At 52.1% G+C, this 19,254-nt stretch overlaps 1 long non-coding RNA gene across 1 annotated transcript in view; it reads right to left on the bottom strand.

The window, feature by feature from the left end:
* Positions 1 to 11,801, bottom strand: part of LOC120245265 — a 30,154-nt gene extending 18,353 nt beyond the window's left edge. The window contains exons 1-2 of the long non-coding RNA XR_005531743.1: positions 11,678 to 11,801; positions 6,745 to 6,841 (exon numbers count right to left, since the gene is read on the bottom strand). This is a non-coding gene — a long non-coding RNA (uncharacterized LOC120245265). The remainder of the gene's footprint in view (positions 1 to 6,744; positions 6,842 to 11,677) is intronic.
* Between the last annotated feature and the right edge of the window lie 7,453 nt (positions 11,802 to 19,254).

The following is a 19,254-nucleotide window of genomic DNA, read 5'->3' as shown; positions in this document are numbered from 1 at the left end:
AGTGAAAAAGGAAGAGCAGGTTGTGATTTTCAAAGATGTCCCCCCTTGGTATTCATAAGCCATAAGGCCCTTTTCACAATATGCTGAGGCTCCTCCCACAAGAGGCGGGGTCTGTGCGCCTCTCCTTGAATCTGGGTGGGGCTTCTGACTGCTCTGACCAATGGAGTATAAAGGAGGTGATTCCGACAGGCTTCAGGGGCTGGGTCACAGAAGGTAGGATGGCTTCCACCCGGTGCTCCCCTCTTTGTTACACTTCCTCCTTCCTCCTCCTCCCCCTCCACTTCCCCTCTCCCCTCCTCCTCCCCCTCCCCCCCTCAATTCTTGCCCTTGGAACCCAGCCACGTTGTAAGGAAGCCCAGCTCACACCTGTGGGCGTTACAAACAGCAGCCCCGGTTAGGTCCTGAGGCACCGCCGGCGCCAGCCAGCAGCCCTGCGAGGAGTACTGCCTCTCAGACGACCCCCAGCCCCAGCCTTCGAGGCTCCCAGTTGAGGTCTCAGACGTCAAGAAACAGAGACACACTGTTCCCCTTGTGCCCTGTCAGAATTCCTGATTCACAGAAACATGAGAGATAAGCAACGATCACTGTCTTAAGCCCTTGCATTTGGGTGATTTGCTAAGCAGGATTAGACAATTAATACAACAGGGAAGGTAGGAAGCCAGCAGGCTGGGGCATTAACGAGCAAGTGACCCCTGTGGGCACCTGGGGCTCAGTCCTACTGGGGGGACCTCTGGAAACCTCTGGGAGTGGATTGAGCCTCTCAGCCTCGTGCCCCGCCCCCACCCAGGGGCATAGCCCCCAGCTCCCATCCCTGCTTCCATCACTGCCTTGCTGACCCCTAAGAAAATTCCTTCCCCCAGGTGGGGATATAGCTGTTTGGGGTGGGATGCTGCAAGGCTATCTGGGGACTGTCCACTAAGGCTTCAGGTGACCCCAGATGGACCAGGGCATCGACCGCAACACTACACACACTTTTTAAAAACATTTAAAACTTCAGGGGCACCTGGGTGGCTCAGTCGGTTAAGCGTCCAACTTCAGCTCAGGTCATGATCTCACGGTTCATGGGTTCAAGCCCTGTGTCGGGCTATGTGCTGACTGCCAGCTCAGAGCATGGAGCCGGTTTCAGATTCTGTGTCTCCCTCTCTCTCTGACCCTCCCCTGCTAACGCTGTCTCTCTCTCTCTCTCTCAGAAATAAATAAAACATGAAAAAATTAAAAATAAAAATATTTAAAATGTCCATGATATCACACTGCAAGCACACACCGTTCCGAAACTCGGTCTTATCATTGTATTAGTTTCTTGTGGCTGCTGCGACACATCGCCTCAAGCTGGGTGGCTTAAAGCAATAGAAATGTGTTCTCTCGCAGTCACAGAGGTCTGCAAAGTATCACAGAAGGGCCACAGTCCCTCGGAAGGCTCTCGGGGAGGATCCTTCCTTGGCTCTTCCAGCTTCTAGAAGCTTCTGGCATTCCTTGACCTTCTTCCCCGTGTTTCCCCAAGCTCCTTTTCCTTTCTCGTGCAAGGACGCAGTCAGTGGATTTAGGACCCACTCTAAAATCCAGGCTGGTCTCACCTTGAGACCCTTACCTCATCAATTCTGCAAAGACTCTGTTTCCAAAGAAGGCCCTGTCCAAGGTCCTGGAGGGGTTAGGACTTGGGCGTGCTTTTCTTGGGGTGCAGGGGACACAATTCAGCGCACTACGATCGCAGATTTGGGTGTTTTTTGCACCACTTTTTGGGGTCTTGGTCTCCATAGTCGGGACCATAATTCACTTAGTAATTCATCATTCCCTCTGGCTTTATCTAAGGTTGTTACTGACTATTTGTGCTTGCCACATCCTTGCCTGTACCATGCTCTGCAGGAGGACAAATATTCCTCTAAAAGGGGTTCCCACCAGTAGAAGAGCTGGTTCTGAATTCTAAGTTAAGGAGGGTAGGACAAGTGGTCCCATGTGGCCTTCAAGATCGACCCTTCCCCGTCCTCCACCCGCTCAGGGTGCTGGGGGCGGATCAGGCTCCCTAGTCCTCTGGTTTCCCGGCTTTTGCCAACAGGGGGCGCTGGTAGGAGAGGAGGGAGGGACGGCAAGGGGTCAGCTCTGAGCTGGTCTCACCTGACCAGGACCACAGCTCCTAGGGGTGATAACAGCTCCCCAACCTCACAGGACCCTAGGGTCACGTGCTACAGCTTCTCCCATTAAAAAAAAAATTTTTTTTAATGTTTATTTATTTTTGAGAGAGCGAGCGAGCGTGTATGTGAGCAGGGGAGGGACAGGGAGGGAAGGAGACAGAGGATCGGAAGCAGGCTCCAGGCTCCAAGCTGTCAGAAAAGAGCCTGATGTGGGGCTCGAACTCACGAACCGTGAAATCATGACCTGAGCCGAAGTTGGACGCTTAATCACTAAGCCACGCAGGTGCCCCCTCCCATTTCTATAACAGACCTCAAGTCACCCACGTAACAGTCTGCTTCTCAGGGGACCCTAACCATAAAGGGTTTTTCCTCTTACCTAAAGGGTTTTTTAAATTAATTAGTTAATTAATTAAGCTCCCTCTCTCTCTGCCCCTCCTCCGCTCACACTCTATTTTCTTTTTTTTAAATATAATTTATTGTCAAATTGGCTTACATACAACACCCAGTGCTCATCCCAACAGGTGCCCTCCTCAGTGCCCATCACCCATTTTCCCCTCTCCCCCAACCCCCCATCCACCCTCAGTTTGTTCTCTATATTTAGAAGTCTCTTGTGGTTTGTCTCCCTCCCTCATTGTAACTATTTTTTCCCTCTCAAAGGCTTATATTTTAAAATAATTTAAAAATATTTAGCTTTGGGGTGACTCGGTAGCTCAGTAGGCTAAGCGTCCAATTTCACCTCATGTCATGATCTCATGGTTCATGGGTTCAAGCCCTGCATCAGGCTCTGTGCTGACAGCTCAGAGCCTGGAGCCTGTTTCAGACTCGTGTGTGTGTGTGTGTGTGTGTGTGTGTGTGTGTGTCTGCCCCTCTCCTGCTCACGCTCTGTCTCTCTCTCTCTCAAAAATAAACATTAAAAAAAATTTTTTAAAGAATAAAAAATAGGGGCACCTGGGTGGCTCAGTCCGTTGGGTGGCCGACTTCGGCTCAGGTCATGATCTCACGGCTTGTGGTTTCAAGCCCCACGTCTGGCTCTGTGCTGACAGCTCAGAGCCTGGAGCCTGTTTCGGATTCTGTGTCTCCCTCTCTCTCTGACCCTCCCCTGCTCACGCTGTCTCTCTCTCAGAAATAAATTAAAAACATTTAAAAAAAAAAGAATAAAAATATTTAGTTTTATTATTGGTGTAACTATCACAAGCAGGAAACACATTCAGCGCACACTGGAAGACAATAGTGTTTTCTCACATTTCCAGCCTCAAGGAAATCACTGTTGATCGTTAGGTGTTTAGTCTTCTAGTCTTTCTTGGGGCAGGAATTTGGGGTCAGACAGAGCCGACCCTGAGTCCCAGCCTGGCCACGACATGCTGTGTGATCTTGGTCAAGTTTCTTAACCTCACTGAGCTTCCGTTTCCTCATCTATAAATGGAGTAATCGACGTACTCGCTTCGTCGGCTTGCTGGGAGGTGCAATGCCCAGGATTGATAGATAGCAGCCCTTTCTACACGTATCAGTGTTACAAGTAGTTCTTCAAATCCCCATTCAGCCGTTGTTCTAGACATATCAGGATCCCAGCTCTGTGCTTTGTGGTCAAAGCAAGTTCTGCTCTCATTTCAGTCCTAGAACCTCACAAGGCTGCTGGTAGGTTTCCAGGCTTTTTTTTTTTTTTTTTGAGGTCTTAGGTCTGTTTTTTATAGTTTTTCTGCTAGCCCCCTAAAAAATTGAAGTTCATGTTTATCTAGTACTTAGTAGGTACGAGGCACCGTGTTACACACCTGATAGACATAACTTTCTGTAACCCTCACAATAACCCATTTTCTAGAAGCTGGAATGAAGGCACAGCTAGTAAGTGGTGGAGATAAGATTTCTTGCCATTCCCTGCCTTCGGTGCTGTTAGTACGCCTGCCTTGAGTCGCTCCTGGCGCCCATGTAACGTAATCAATCTTGTTATTGTGTCAGTGAAGGCACTGTACATAAAAGCCATAGCCATGGGGCGCCTGGGTGGCTCAGTCCATTAAGCCTCTGACTTTGATTTTGGCGCAGGTCGTGTGATCTCATGGTCCATGAGCCGTGAGATCGAGCCCCGAGTCAGGCTCCCTGCTGACAGCACGTGGAGACTGCTTGGGATTCTCTCTCTGCCCCTCTCCTACTTGCTCTCTTTCTCGAAATATATATACAAAAAAATTTTTTTAAAAAGAAAGGGGCGCCTGGGTGGCTCAGTCGGTGAAGCTTCCGACTTTGGCTCAGGTCATGATCTCACGGTTCGTGGGTTCGAGCCCCACGATGGGCTCTGCACTGACAGCTAGCTCAGAGCCTGGAGCCTGCTTCGGATTCTGTGTCTCTCTCTCTATATATATATGACCCTTGCTTGCTCACACTGTCTCTCCCTCTCTCTCAGAAATAAATAAAAAAAAACATTAAAATTTTTTAAAAAATACTTTAAAAAGCCAGAGCCATCAGTTCAATTCAATTCCACAAAAATATATTGACCACCCACTACATGCCAGGCGTTATGCTTCTCAAGACAAGATTAATGGATCCCTCTCTTTCTGGAGTGTATAGACTGGGTCACATGCTTGCATTGATGCCTGGACTTTGTGCTGTGTGCTTTGGTTCATAGAGCTTCCCCTTGTATTTGGATACTCCAGGTAGTTAAAGGTGTTGGAATAATGACTGGGGGGCCGTATGTCGGTGTTATTAGTGTTGCTTTACCAACAGTTAAAACCAATTTGGGGGTTGGGGAGTCGAGAAGTTTAGGGGCCCAAGCTCTGGCCCCCCTAATGCCTGGATTTGAATTCCCGCTTCATGATTCCTTGTGGGTGACATTGGACAAGTCCCCTCATCTCCCTATGCCTCAGTTACTCCATCTGCCAAACAGACCTCATGTTAGCAACCTGCCTTCTAGAATCATGGTGAAAAAGCAGGGCGCTCCCTAAAGCTTTAGACAGCTTCCGGCACAAAGCAAGCACTCGGTAAGTGATAGACTATGAGGATGATCTCTACAGGCCCCCAGGGGAGTAGCCGGAAGGAGGACCCAGATTCTGAACCCTCAGGGCTGGTGGGGAGGTGTAGGAGGGACCCCAGGCTTCCTGGGGCTGCCAAATAGGGTAGAGGTGCGGTTGGGGGTTCTGGCCGAGCCCAGCAGGCACGTTAATTACTTCTCAGGGTCACGGGTCTTAAGGAGCCCCTCTGCGGGATCTCACCCGGCCCTCTGTATATTGATCTCGTCTAATCTCTCAGCACGCGGGCGGGTCTCTAAATCCTCCTTAACTCGCCTTTCCTGCCCTCTCTGGGCAGAGAGGCCCCAGGCAGGGCTTAGCTCGCAGCAAGGAGGGCTGGGAAGCCAGAGTGCTTTGGGGGACACCTCTGCCCCTCATAACAGAAGATAGACAGCACGGTGTATACACAGGGGACGTCCCCCGGATGGGGGAGGGGCAGGCTGGCACTTGGTCCCCTCTCCCCGCCAGTACGCGCCAGGACACTGCCCACCGCTCCCCGGGTCCCCAGAATCCACCGTTGTGGCTGCAGAACGGGTAAGCCGCCTCTCCCGGGCAGCCAGCCGTGGCGCCCCACTGTCCCCATTGGGGGCTGGAGGAGGATTTGGGAGCCCATGAAGGGCCCTGCTTTGATGCTCTGTTTTCTTGCAGAAGCCACAGCTGCCCGGAGAGGCCGCCTGGCTGGGCTCTGCTGGGGCGATTCGCATCTGCTTGTCCCGGGGTTACCAGTGCTTTTCCGGCCAACGTCAGGTGATAGGGGGCTCCCTGGGAGGCCTCAGTTCCCACCCTTGAAGTGAGCTCTGGTTGAGGGGTGAGGAACCCTGGGGTTCTGCAGAGATGCCTGGTCGGGGAGAGAAGGTCACAGGAGGCTGGTGGGATACGTGGGGAGCTAGTGCAGGGACGCAGCTTGGTGACATCATTCAAGCTCTGAAGACAGAGCCGTCTGGGTTTGAATCCACTTTTTTTTTTTTTTTATTTCTAGAGAGAGAGAGAGCGTGAGCAGGGGAGGGTCAGAGAGAGAGGGAGTCACAGACTGAAACAGGCTCCAGGCTCTGAGCTGGCAGTCAGCACAGAGCCCGACGCGGGGCTCGAACCCACGAACCGTGAGATCATGACCCAAGCGAAAGTCGGACGCCCAACCGACTAAGCCACCCAGGCGCCCCTGAATCCACTTTTTTACTGGGAGACCGTGAGCCAGTGACTTTGCCTCTCAGGGCCTGCTTCCTCCCCTGTTACGCGTCACCTCCCTGTTTGGGGTCAAGAGCTGAGTTCATGAAATGGTTCTGAGTGAGTGCTCCTCCCCGGCCAAGAGAAAAGGTTATCAGCCAACAGATACACGAAGAACGATGAGGGGGCGGCAGGTCTGGGGCTGCATGCTGAAGCAGACAGGAGCCCTTGCCCTTGGCCAGGTGGCACGGAGGGCGTGGGCATGAGGTGGGTGTCTGTGGGGGTAGGGAGCGCCTGTTGGAGGGTCCGCACAGCCCCCACATCACATCTCCCTCCCTGGAGTGCGTGATGGAGCTCGGTGGTCCGGTCTGAGTTCAGGGTCAGGCACGGGTGGGCCTCGGTGGTTGGATGTCCCTGGCACACCCCTGCAGTGCACTTGGGACAAATCTGGACCATACCTGGAGTACATCTTCCAGGCTTCCAGCCGCTGGTCCATCCTGGCCCGGCTCAGCCAGCATCAGAGAGGCACTCGGCACCTGCGTGAGGTCTCCTTTCCTGAGAAAACACAAAATCGGGAACATGTAAGGAGCGCTTAGTGTATGCCAGGCACTGCCCCGAGCACTTCACGTTCATCACGGCACTTAACTTTTAGAACAACCTGTGAGCTGGAGGCCATCAGTGCTGCTGGCCAAGAATTGTGCTTCCTGCGCACCTGTGGGGAGGGTCACGTGACCACTTCTGACCAATGAATTGTGAGTGGAACTGACACATGTCATTCCCAACTAGAGCGTGTAATTGCCTGTGCGTGATCTTCCAACGCTCTTATTTCCTTCTGCCATGATGGCAAGCGATGTTCCGGAATGTTCCAGAGTGTGTTCCACCAGTGACTATGATAAGGAGACCCTCCCCACAATGGCCCCAAATAGACATGAAGCATGAGTGAGAAACAAACCTGTGGTTTTCAGTTACTCCGATGCTGCGTTTCTTTTTTTCTGCAGCCTAGACTCACCATCAGAAATTACACCCCACTTTGTACAGTTGAGGAAATTGAGACACAGACAGGTTAAGTCACTTGCCCTCCAGCTAGTAAGTGACAGAGTCAGAGTTAGAATCTGGACAGTCCAGGGGCGCCTGGATGGCTGAGTCAGTTGAGCATCCGACTTCAGCTCAGGTCATGATCTTGCGGTTGGTGGGTTCAAGCCCCGCGTGGGATCTGTGTGGACAGATTCTGCGTCTCCCTCCCTCTCTCTGCCCTTCCCCTGCTCACACTCTGTCTCAAAAAATAAATAAACATTAAGAAAAAATTTTTAATAAAAGAAAAAAAGAAAGTTTAGTTCCTGCAGCCCCACCTGGTCCCCCTCCGGGGCCCAATTCCCCTGAGTCCTAGCAGATCTGGACCCCATTCCCCGGCCCCTCCCACACCCTGTCCACGGGAGCCCCAGCACTCCCGCCAAGGCCGCCTGGAAGAGAAGGAGGTCAAACGTTGCAAAAGTCCTGAGGCCAGATGGCGGTGGAGCCCTGAGCTGAACTTTCAGAAATGTCTTCTTACCTCTTCATCCCAGGCTGCTTCCTCCCCTCTCCCAGGGTCTCCGAGGTCCCCCGCTGCAGCCCCAGAGAGCCAACACTACAGCGTCCCCTGCCCTCCGAGGCTCTCCGGGAACACGGGCCAGGCGGGGCTCAGGACACCTCCCTGCAAACCTCAGCTCCTCCTGCCCTGAGCGGTTAACTCGACACTTACTCTACATTAAATACCAATTGGGCCAATTTTCTGCTGTAATTAAAACCTCTGCAGACGTGTTCCCTGCTCAGCAGTGATGAGTTTATTAACCTCCAGCTCTGAAGGAATGTGGGGCAGGGAGAAGGACAGGAAAGTGTTTGGCTCCAGGCAGGGGGCGGGCGGCCAGATGGCCGTGTTTGCAGAAGTGTCAGCCTCTGTGTGTTGCCTGTCCCTGGGGATGGAGCCTCAGAAATACCCATCCCAGACTCGTGGACCTGATGCAGCCCCAGCACCATCACAGAGGGTCTTTTGAGAGTTCCAACTTCCCAGACTGCTGACCAGCAGCTTGTCTGGAACCCGGAGACACGGCCTCTTTCAGCTCAGCAATCTGGGCTTGTTTGTCATGCAGCATAACCCAGACTGTGGTGACTATTACATATTATATTCCCACTTACAGAAGGTGAAACTGAGGCAGCCCAGTTCCCAAGACAGTTCTTGGCAAGGGAGCCCCAGATTCTAGAGAAATACTCTGAAGGTTGAAGGGGAAGCAGGGCCCGCAGGTTCCCTCGTCTGCTGCAAGTGTGAGATTCAAGGCTGCCAGCCGCAGGGCAGCACACCTGGGGCAGCTCAAGCCATCAAGGGTCTCTGTTTCATCAGAGAAAACCTGCAGATTGGAACACGAGTGAGCCTCCAAAAGCAACTCTTTTGTTCTTTTGATCAATAGATTTTATTTCTTTTTCCTTTTTATTCTTTTTAAAAATGTATTTATTGGGGCGCCTGGGTAGCTCAGTCATTAAGCGTCTGACTTTGGCTGAGGTCATGATCTCACAGTCCGTGGGTTCAATCCCTGCATTGGGCTCTGTGCTGACAGCTCAGAGCCTGGAGCCTGCTTCAGATTCTGTGTCTCCCTCTCTCTCTGCCCCTCCCCTGCTCATGCTCTGTCTCTCTCTCTCAAAAATAAATAAACATTAAAAAATTAAAAATTAAAAAATCTCTCTCTTGAGAGAGCGAGCCAGCAGGGGAGGAGCAGAGAGAGAGAGAGAGAGAGAGAGGAGGAGGAAGAGGGAGAGAATCCCAAGCAGGCTGCACACTGTCCACGCAAGAGCCCACCGCCGGGTTCTCCCACGAACCGTGAGATCATGATCTGAGCAGAAACCAAGAGTCAGATGCTCAACCAACTGAGCTACCCCAGTGCCCTTGCGGGACAATTACAATTGGACTCTGTGGGTGGGCCAAGGGGCCCCCCAGCTGAGGTCTGGCATCCAGAGGCCCTGGGGACGTCCCCCCTGCCCCCTCCCCCTCCCCCCCATGTTCCACGTGACATTTCGCCTCCTGTTCACTCCCCCCACCCGCTCCCTCCCTCTGCAGCTTCTGTCTTTCCTTCTGTTCTCTCTCCCGGGCTCCTCCAACACGCTCCTCCCCAGCTCCTCCCCAGCTCCCCCCCAGCTCCCCGCCACTTCCTTGCCCCAGACGCAGGGATGTGAGAAAGTTCCAGCAGAAACTGCAATCTCCTCTCCTCTCATGTGGCTCCTAGATAAGACAGTAAAAATCCGATTTTCAGCAATTTGCTTCATTTGTGAGCTCTCCCTCGTCTCCCTTTCTCCCCCTGACACCAGCTTAGCAAAATTGCCTGGGCGGAGTGGATATTTTTAACTACTTAGTAGTCAGAGGAGGATCATAAAAAGTTTTGCAGGCAACCGGCCGGCCGGTGCAGCCAGCTGCTGGCGGCGAGCGCTGGGGGTTAGCCGAGGAGGAGTGGGGAGGTTCGAGGGGCCAAGGCTTCTTGTCTCGCAACAGAAGAGATACCAAAGGGGCTTCCCCAGCACTTCGGGAAGGGGTATCTCCTTCCCCAAACCAGAGGCGGTGGTGGCGGGGACACAGTCAACATTTATTGAGCGCCTTCTGGGTGCCAGGCACACGAGGCTTGCTTTATGTGTACTGAGTCCCCGTCGCGATTGCTGAAGGAAGCATTCTTCTTTTATGGGTATTAGTTAAGGCAAATACGAGGCTGGGTAGCGCCAAGGCCCCCAGGTGGAGGTTCTCCGACCCCATCACTGTCCAAATGGTTGCTATTTTATTTTTATTTTTTAATGTTTATTTATTTTTGAGAGAGAGACAGAATGTGGGGGGGTGGGAGGGACAGAGGGAGACGGAGACACAGAATCTGAAGCAGGCTCCAGGCTCTGAGCTGTTTCCACAGAGCCCATCGTGGGTCTTGAACCCACCAATGATGAAATCAGGACCTGAGCTGAAGTCTGTCGCTTAACCGACTGAGCGGCTCAGGTGCCCCCATGAACGGTTGCTATTTGGAACACGCAGCTCCACCATTACCTGAGTTTGACATCACACTCTTGCCATTGAACCCAGGAACCCAGAGGGTGCAGAGAACAAGGGAAATATCATGGCTTAAAGAACACAGGTCGGGGCGCCTGGGTGGCTCAGTTGGTTAAGCGTCCGACTTCGGCTCAGGTCATGATCTCGCGGTTCGTGGGTTCCAGCCCCGCGTCGGGCTCTGTGCTGACAGCTAGCTCAGAGCCTGGGGCCTGTTTCGGATTGTGTGTCTCCCTCTCTCTCTGACCCTCCCCTGCTCACGCTGTCTCTCTCTCTCTCAGAAATAAATAAAACATTAAAAAAAAAAGAACACAGGTAGTTTTACTTTCATTTTTATAATTTGCTTGTTTATTTATTTTGAGAGGCAAAGACAGCGTGCATGTGGGAGGGCCAGAGAGAGAGAGACAGAGAGAGGGAATTCTAAGCAGGCTCCACGCTGCCAGCACACAGCCCAATGTAGGGCTCGAACCCACAAAGCCGCGAGATCATGACCTGAGCTGAAGCCAAGAGTCGGACGCTTAACGGACTGAGCCCCCCAGGCGTCCCCAGAACACAGGTCCCTTCTGACTCCCACGGCCATAGCTGTCTGGTCTGTGGTCCGCAAAGCCAACCACTCTCCCTAGAGTCGCAGGCTGTCTTCGAGGATCTCACAGATGCCAGGCCATTCAGGCTGTTGTAACAGGTGATAATAGACTGGGCGGCTTGTAAGCAAAAGACATGTACTGCTAGGTTCTGGAATCTGGAAGTCCAAGACCAAGGTGCCAGCAGATTTGGTGCCTGGTGGGGACCTGCTTCCTGGCTCGTGGATGGCTGTCTTCTCAATGGGTCCTCTTATGGTGGAAGGGACGAGAGAGACCTCTGGGGTCTCCTCATAAGGTCAGCAATCCCATTCGTGAGGACTCCATCCTCATGACCTAATCACCCCAAAGACCACCCCGCCCAGTTGTCCCCATACTGAGGATTCGGTTCCAACACCTGAATTTGGAGGAGGACACAGTCTATACCAGCTGGCTACCTAGATGTTTTGTCCGTGTGTGACAAGGGCACCACGTTCCCGGCCTGTCAGATGTGAGTCCTCACCAGCTGCCCACCTGCTAAATAATGCCAGGTGTTTTAGATGCTGTGACCAGATTGTTAGCTACAATAGCATTTTGGCTGCCGGATCAGAAATCCAAGATTTCAGTGGCTCAAACAAGAGATAACTTTTTAAGGTTTATTTATTTATCTAAGTAGTCTCTACAGTCACTGTGGGGTTTGAACTCACGACCGCGAGATGAAGAGTTGTGTGCTCTCCCAACTGAGTCAGCCCGGTGTCCCGAGAGATAATTTTATTTACTACTTACTTGAGAGTCTGGTTGTAAACGGTCCAGGGCAGAGGTGTTGGCTACATTGCGGTGAGGATGTAGGCACTTTCTGTCTCCTGGTCTGCCACCTCTAGGGTGGGCCACGATGACTCCCCAACATGACCACTTTTCAGCCAGTGGGAGGAGAAAGGTCAGGGGAGGCTCCGCCCCTTCCCCTCAAGGGCAGAGCCCAGAAGGTGCACGTGCAGCTGCTGTTCACCTGCCATTGGTCAGAACAAAGTCACATGGTAAGCCTCAAGGAAAGCTGGGAAATGAAGTCATTTTCCTGGGTGGCCACGTACCCAGGTTTAAAATGGAGATGATTTGGGGCACCTGGGTGGCTCAGTTGGATAAGCATCTGACTTAATTTTTGGCTCAGGTCATGATCTCGTGGTTCGTGAGTTCAAGCCCCACATCGGTCTCTGTGCTGACAGCACAGAGCCTGCTTAGGATTCTCTCTCCCTCTCTTTCTCCTTTCTCTGCCCCTACCCCGCTTGCACCCTCTCTCTCAAAAAATATAAATAAACTAAAAAAAATTTTTTTTAATGGAGATTCTTTATTAATACAAAAGACAAGGAGAATGGAGGGGAGAATGGGATGTGACCACCTAATGGGTACAGGGTTCCCACTGAGAGTGATGAAATAGTTCTGAACTAGACAGTGGTGATGGTTACACTTCGAGAAAAGAGATTATTCAGTTTCAGGAATTCCAAATAAAAGCTGTGCTGTCTAATTAACAATTGGTTTACACCCTATGGGAAATATGTACGACCCCTACCCCCCATGGAGTCCCAAATACTTAGACACTTCACTTCCTGGTTCTTCTTCCTTTCTCCCTTTCACGGGTTTATTTTTGCAGGCTTTGTAATGAGCATGAGTCAAAGAAAAAAGGGAGGAGAGGCTGAAAGTCTCTGTGTCAACTCAGGGGATGTACATTTGTGGCAGTAACTTACATGGGCATAAGTGATGCCCAGGTAAAGCTGTAACGTCCCAGTACTCAACCAATGAGGAACCAGGGGAGGGACTTGCCTCCCGGTAAGGCTGTAACCTCCCAGTATTCAGCCAATGAGGAACCAGGGGAGGGACTTGCCTCCCGGTAAGGCTGTAACCTCCCAGTACTCAGCCAATGAGGAACCAGGGGAGGGACTTGCACGCTAGGAGATAAATTGTCTGCTGTAACTGCCCGGAGTGTGCCTGTTCATCAGACGCCTGCTCTAGCAAGAACGTTGATTAAACCCTAGCTTCACTGTGCTCTGAGTCTCCACGTCCTTCCTTTGATTGGGGCAGTGGACTTATTTCTAACATACACAATGCTGTGAATATACTTAATGCCACCAAATTGTATACTTTAACGTAGTTATAATAGGGGCGCCTGGATGGCTCAGTCGGTTAAGCGCCTGACTTCGGCTCAGGTCATGATCTCACGGTTCAGTGGGTTCCAGCCCCAAGTCAGGCTCTGTGCTGACAGCTCAGAGCCTGGAGCCTGCTTCAGATTCCGTGTCTCCCTCTCTCTGCTGACTTGCAATCTGTCTCTCTCTCTAAAATAAATAAACGTTAAAAATTTTTAAATAAATAAAATAGTTATAATAGTAAACTTTAGGCTGTATTTTATCACAATAAAAAAGAATTTACTTACAAGAAAAGAGATATTGGAAGACAGAAGCAGGAACCCAAGGGAAGAGAGAGAGCAAGCCATGCATATGCCAGGGGCACAGATTTTTCCTGAAGGGAGGAAAGGCATATGTAAAGGCCCTTTGCCTGGAACTTCTTGATGTGCTTGAGACACATCGAGGAGGCTGGAGTGAGAGAGGGGACAGTGGTAAAAGATGAGGGCAGGGAGGTGACGGGGCAATAAGCTGTGGGGAGGAGACAGATTTTTTCTGAGTGATGAGAAGCTGCTGGAGGGTTCTGATCATGAAAGTGACCAGGCCCAACTTAGGTTTTGAAGCAATTACTCAAGCTGCTTTACCTTCTGGTGCTCTGAGCACACTAAGAGGGCTGAAATTCAGGTTTCCCCAAGCCCAGGCTTCCTGGGGATAGATAGCCCCCGCCTCCCACAGCTCCCACCTGGCCTCCCTCATCCATTTTCCCTTCCCCTCCACAGGCTTTCCCCTTCTCGGTTGGCTGTCGGGAGCAGAGAGCAGAAGCTTGAGGTGTGGAGTCAGGGTTGGAACCTCAGTTCCAACACTGAATAGCTCTGTGATCCTATGCTGTAGACTGAATGTGTCATCCTAAAGTTCATGTAATGAAGCCACAATCCTCGATGGGGCTGTATTTGGAGATTGAGTCTTTACATGAAGCCACTGGGGGGAAGGGGCATGATCCAGTAGGATTAGTGTCCTTTAAAGAAGAGACTGGAGGGGCACCTGGGTGGCTCAGTCAGTTAAGCTTCCGACTTCAGCTCAGGTCATGATCTCATGGTTCGTGGGTTCGAGACCCACGTAGGGCTGTGTGCTGACAGTTCAGAGCCTGGAGCCTGTCTTCAGATTCTGTGTCTCCCTCTCTCTCTGACGCTCCCCTGCTCATGCTGTCTCTATCTCTCTCTCAAAAAAATAAATAAAACATGTTTTTAAAAAAAAGAAGAGGCTGGAGAGGGTGTGCATTCTCTCTCTCCCTCTCTCTTTTCCTGCCACATCAGATTCAGTAAGAAGGGAAGGTAGCCGTCTTGAAACCATGAAGGTTATTGTCACCAGAGTCCAGACCAGCTGACGGCTTGATCTTGGGCTTCCAGTCTCCAGAAACCATGAGAAACAAACTTCTGCTGTTTACTGTGTGCACACATGTGTGTGTGTGCATGCGCGCGCGCACACACACACACACACACACACACACAATCTCTAGTAGTTTGCTACGGCAGCCCAAGCAGACTAATGTACCTTGTTTGAGGGACTTAACTTCTCCATGCCTCAGTTTCTTCATCACAAAGATGGGCTTATAAATACACCATAGACAAAAGAATAAAAATAAATAAATACACAAATAAATAAATACACCATAGACTATCTTGAGGCTCCAGAAGCAAAGAAAGCATGTGAACAGTGCCTAGTGCCTACACGGCTCTCAACAAATGCCGGAGTATCCATTAGGACAGGCTTGATGAAGCCAACGCTGCGGGTTCCCCATGACACTGGCCGTCCTGTGCTGCTGGCACCTGCGACTCTCTGCCTGAGGGCTTGTCCTCAGGAGAAAGCAGCTGGGAGTTGGTGCCCCCAGGAGCAGCCTCGCAAATGAAAGACAAAGGTTGGAGGATAAACACCCCAGATCCGTCCTACCTTGGGTGGAACAACGCCGAGGTGTGTTCTTGCAAAGTGTATAAGTGCACAAGCCCACCCTCACGTCTACACCAGCAGCAAGGGTAGAGTCCCTGAGACCACCTCAGTTTCGATATTCCCCTAGGACTCCCTGAGAGCTCTCATATGCACAATGTTATGGTTCATCTCAGGAAAGGGTACAGATTAAAATCAACCAAGGGAAGAGGCACGTAGGGCAGGATGCAGGAGACCCCAGAAGCGAGCTTCCAGCCGTGCCCTCCCACGGGAGTTGTGTAGCGCATGAAACACTCATGGTGTACTGCCAACCTCGGGTGCTCACTCCAGCCGTGGTGTCCAGAGTTTTTACTGGGTCTGTGTCACACAGACTTGCTGACCATCCGTGGGGCTGACCTCAGTCTCCAGCCCCTCCAGAGGTCGGGCTGACACTGGGTGGCCCAAGTCCCCTACCCCCACCCCATAAATCACCCCGTTGCCACCTAGTGTGACCAAAGGCCCCCACCATCAATCATATTGATAGAAGAGACTGGCTCGAGGTCCCAGGTAATGAAAAACACTCTAACCAAGCAAGATGCTCCAGGGCTTACAGGTCACCTCTCAGGGGCGAAAGACAAAGACTAGACCTTTCTTTGGGTAAGGTTAATCCTTTACTGCACACATCTACAGCGTCTCCCAGAATTCTCCTGCGGGACTGAGCTTCAGTTGCCCACAGCAGTAACCTCAACAATGTGCCCATTCTTGCCTCCCTCATTTCCTCACTCTCCTTCCTGGGGTCACTTCCCAAAAAAATGATTTGCACTTGCAACCTTGCTTCTAGGCGGAGCCACTATTGCAGGCTGAATGACGCCCCCCCCCAAAGATATCAGTTCCTGTGCTCTGGGACCTGGGAATGCGACCTTCTGTGGCAAAAGAGATTTTACAGATGGGATTAAGTTAAGGCTCTTGAAATAGGAGCTCATCCTAGATCATCCGGGGCGGCCCTAAATGCAATCCTAAGTGTCCTTATAAGAAGGAAGCAGAAGGAGGGGGTTAGGAGATGCTACCCGGCTGGCTTTGAGGATGGAAGAAGGGGGCCCTGAGCCGAGGGACACAGCACCGCCGCTCTTGCAGCCGGAAAAGTCGAGAAAGCAGACTCTTCCCTACAGACTCCCAAAGCAGCGGGTTCCTGCTGACACCTTCCTTACCTTCAGTCCAGTGAATCCGATTTCAGACTTCTGACCTCCAGAACTGTAAGGAAAGAAAAGTTTGTGGGAATTTCTTACATCGGCCATAGACTATTGATACACCGAGATGCGAGGTCATGCGGTGGAAACCCCAACATTTCAGTGACTTAAAAGTTTGTTTCTTGCTCGGGGCGCCTGGGTGGCTTAGTCGGTTAAGCGTCCGACTTTCGCTTAGGTCATGATCTCGCGGTTTGTGGGTTCGAGCCCCGCATCGGTCTCTGTGCTGACTGCCAGCTCAGAGCCTGGAGCCTGTTTCAGTCTGTGACTCCCTCTCTCTCTGACCCTCCCCCGCTCACGCTGTCTCTCTCTCTCTCTTAGAAATAAATTTAAAAAATTTTTTAAAAAAGTTTGTTTCTTGCTCACGTTACATGACCATCTGGACCCACCTGGGGCCTGTCTTTGGATCATCGTCATAGCAGGATCCAGGCTGAGGAGGCAGCAACTATCTAGTACATTCTTAGTCACTGCAGCAGAGAAAAGAGAGCAGAGGCTCCGGCATCAGTGATTAAATACGCCAACCTGGCGATGACATCATCGCTTCTGCTTGCAGCTGATTGGCCAGCCGTCATCACATGCTCCAGCCAACCACTGGGGAGCCCAGAAGTGCCACCCATCACGTGCCCAGAAGGTGGAGAGCTGGGAAACGGTAGTGACCCCCAGAACTGGGTATTACTAAAGTAACAGGATGCTGAGATGGACATTTCCATTCAGGCCCCAAATAAGTGGACACAGTGGCCAGTGAGAGGCGCCAGACCACAGTGAAGCTTTCCAAGGTCAAAGGCTCACAGTGGGTTTCATGACTCAGCTTGACCCGGGACTGAAGGGCTTGGGGAAGGCAGGTTTGGAGAGGATTTTACGGGGAGGATTTCTTCCGAGGAGGCTGTGCTGTGAGCTGCGTGCTCTCCCCGTCCCTCCAGAGAAAAGGGACAGAGCAGGGTGCCCCCCCTCTCTTCAAGCCAGGGAAGGAAGCGTGTCGGCAGCACGTCCTGGAGAAATCTGCTATGGATCCTCTGGCCTTTGGGGACCTCGTGACCTGTGGGTGGCAGAGGAAAGGGGCTGGCGACTGCGCTGGTAGATCAAAATACAGGGTATTTCCAGGAGGGCTTCCTGGAGGAGGTGCTGGGACTCCAACCGCAAGGTTGCAAGGGGGAGAACGTCAGGCTGAGCAGAGAGCATGTCCTAAGGGAGAGGCAGGGGACCGGTGAGAGAGTTCCCCAAAAGCGCATCAGCTGACAGCAGACCCAGTCCCACCAGGAGCGTCTGCCCCCGGGTGTCTTGGGGCTTTCAAACCAAAGGACCTCAAACTTCAACTGCAACAAGAGGAATTTATTCCCTCCCAGTTCTGGAGGCTGAATGTGAAATCCAGGTGTGGGTGCGGGCCAGCCGCCTCTAGGAGGTGCAGGGCGGAACCTTCCTCGGCTTCTTCCAGTTCCAGGGACCCCGGACAACCCCCCCCCCCCCCCCCCCCCGCCCACCCCTTCACCCGCCACCCCGACCCGGGCTTGTGGCTGCCCTGCTCTTAAGCCTGCCTGTGTGCACAAGGTCTTCTCCCAGGGTGTTTGTGTTCTCATTTCCGTCCCTTACAAGGATACCTGTCCCTGGATTTAGGCTCACCCAGACAATCCAGGATGATCTCATCCCAGGATTCTTACCTTTTTTTTTTTTTTTAGATTCATTTAAGTAACCTCTGCACCCAACATGGGGCTCGAACTCACAACCCTGAGATGGAGAGCCGCATGCTGTATCGACCCCCCCCCCCGCCCCCGGATTATTAACTTAATCCTATCTGCAAAGACTCTTTTACCAAAACGTCACAGTCAGAGACGTGGCGCACATCCTCTGGGGGACCACCGCTTGCCCCCACCCCCCTCCCCTCCCCTCCCCTCCCCTCCCCAAGCTCAGATCCTGAGTGTCGCCCAGTCGTCAACCTTGGGCTTCTCTGTGTCCTTCCGTGTAGAATCCAATTTTAGCAAGAATCCTACGAACTCCGTGGAGCTAAAGCCTCCCCCTACTCCTGAAGTTTTCTCCTAGTAATTTTCCATCCACTGCCCCCCACCCGGCTCCTCGGCTGTAAATCAGAAGCGAGCCTGCTTCCACACTGAGATATCTTTCCTCCTATTGCCATAGCTTTTTTCAAAAACAAAATTTAGCTTCATCGCTTTAACATTTGTCCAGCTCTGGCTTTCTTTAAGTGTGACAGGAAGGGCTAAGGAGCAAGGGGGGGAGGGACGGGCCCCTGCACCACCCCGGGCCCCCAGCACAAGGAGGAGAATAGTGAAGTCTGAACCGCGATCCGCGCTTGCATCTGGACACTCTTGTTCTGAATCGTGCCCAACCTGCCTTCTGACCTCAGGTGACCACAACCGCATCTGTGATCTGAGATGCGTGGAAGTCAGGAAGCTAAGAGTTTATCCAGGGGGCCCTGCCTGCCTGCCCTCCACTCATTTAACAAACACTTATTGAGCAACGGCTGTATGCCAGGGGCGTGGGGAGGCACTGCGGGGCCAGCAGGGAAGAGCAGAAACAAGGAACCTCCTTTGTAGCGCTGACACTTGGGTTGGGGAGCCAGATACGAGCCGACAAACGAGCAAATATGCTTGGTCTAGTCCAGTGAGTGCAAATAAATAAAGCAGTAATCCGGATTTGTGGTGGTTGTGAAGGGGAGAGGGGGGAGGGGAGGGTATCAGAGAAGGGCTTCCTGGGGAAGGGACATGTGAGGGGAGACCTCGAGGAGGGGAGAGAGGAGGCTTGCAGATATCTGGGAGGAGACAATCCAGGCGGAGGAAACAGCCTGTGCAAAGGCCCTGAGGCAGGAATGTGCCCAGGGAGTCTGGAGACTAGTGAGAGGGCCCATGTAGTGGGAGGGGAAGAAAGGGAGACAAGGGCAGGGAGGGGGTGAGGTGGGCAGGGCCTCGTGACCTCAGGGAGGGCTTGGGTTTTACTCTGAGGAAGTCGGTAGACACTATGCCCCGCCCCCCCAAAGATGTCTATGTCTTAATCCCTAGAATTTGTGACTATATTACCTCTCATTGCAAATGGGACTTTGCAGGTGTAATTATGTTAAGGATTTTCAGACACGGACAGT

The sequence above is a fragment of the Hyaena hyaena genome, unplaced genomic scaffold, assembly GCF_003009895.1.
Source record: "Hyaena hyaena isolate Hyena2069 unplaced genomic scaffold, ASM300989v1 scaffold_414, whole genome shotgun sequence".
NCBI lineage: Eukaryota > Metazoa > Chordata > Mammalia > Carnivora > Hyaenidae > Hyaena > Hyaena hyaena.
The sequence above is the reverse complement of the archived record's forward strand: the minus strand, read 5'-3'. Positions and strand labels throughout refer to the sequence as shown.